This window comes from Malurus melanocephalus, unplaced genomic scaffold (genome assembly GCF_030028575.1).
Source record: "Malurus melanocephalus ecotype Western Australia unplaced genomic scaffold, MMel_1.1 scaffold_797, whole genome shotgun sequence".
Lineage (NCBI taxonomy): Eukaryota > Metazoa > Chordata > Aves > Passeriformes > Maluridae > Malurus > Malurus melanocephalus.
The window spans coordinates 109,714-110,495 of record NW_026624029.1 but is presented as its reverse complement, the minus strand read 5'-3'; positions in this window follow the sequence as shown (position 1 = coordinate 110,495).

Sequence of the window (782 nt, the reverse complement as noted above, 5' to 3'; positions counted from 1 at the left end):
AAGTCAAAACTTTTAATAAAATCCTCCCCTTTTCCTACACGTTTTGGAACCCAGCTGTCATTCTGTAGCCTCACTATAAATCAGGATGCACAAGTTTTCACAACCATGAGCAAGTAGGCAAAACTCAAATACRTAACCAGAAATAAATATCTAAAAAAAACGAATGCTTGCACTGTGAGGATCCATCACAGCCCTTGGACAAAGACAAACACTCTGAGGTCACCCAGCACAGCTCATCCCAGATCCCTGTATTAATACAGGAGATGTGTTATCTCTCCAAACAATAGGGGAGTGTTCAGAAAGGAACAGGGCACAGCCTGGTACTGTGCCATTAAATATTAACACAAGTGATAACCAATCTACTCAGGGCGASTCAACTCTGATCACACTTAGAACCATTGACCAAAAAAAAAAAGGTTTAATAAAGCAAGACTAACCACATAAATTGTTGTCAAACGTGCTACATTATAGGTTGGTGAGAAAACATATATGTGAAAAAGATCCACCTTTTATTTTGCTGTTTGAAAAAAAAAAGAAAAGAAAAGAAAATATTTTGTAACCAACCCTGAGCTTGCAGTTCTTAGTTTCACAAAACACAGTGCTTTGCATTCAAACTGGATTCCTTCAGAAAACAAAATAAACCACYAACCCACACATGACATGTCTCCACAATAAACTGCATTCTGGTTAATGTTTCTCTGGGTTATCCAACTGCATCAAAGTTGGAGTAGAAACAAAAGCCAGAGCATTTTTTACAGAATAAATTAAGAGTTACCACACTC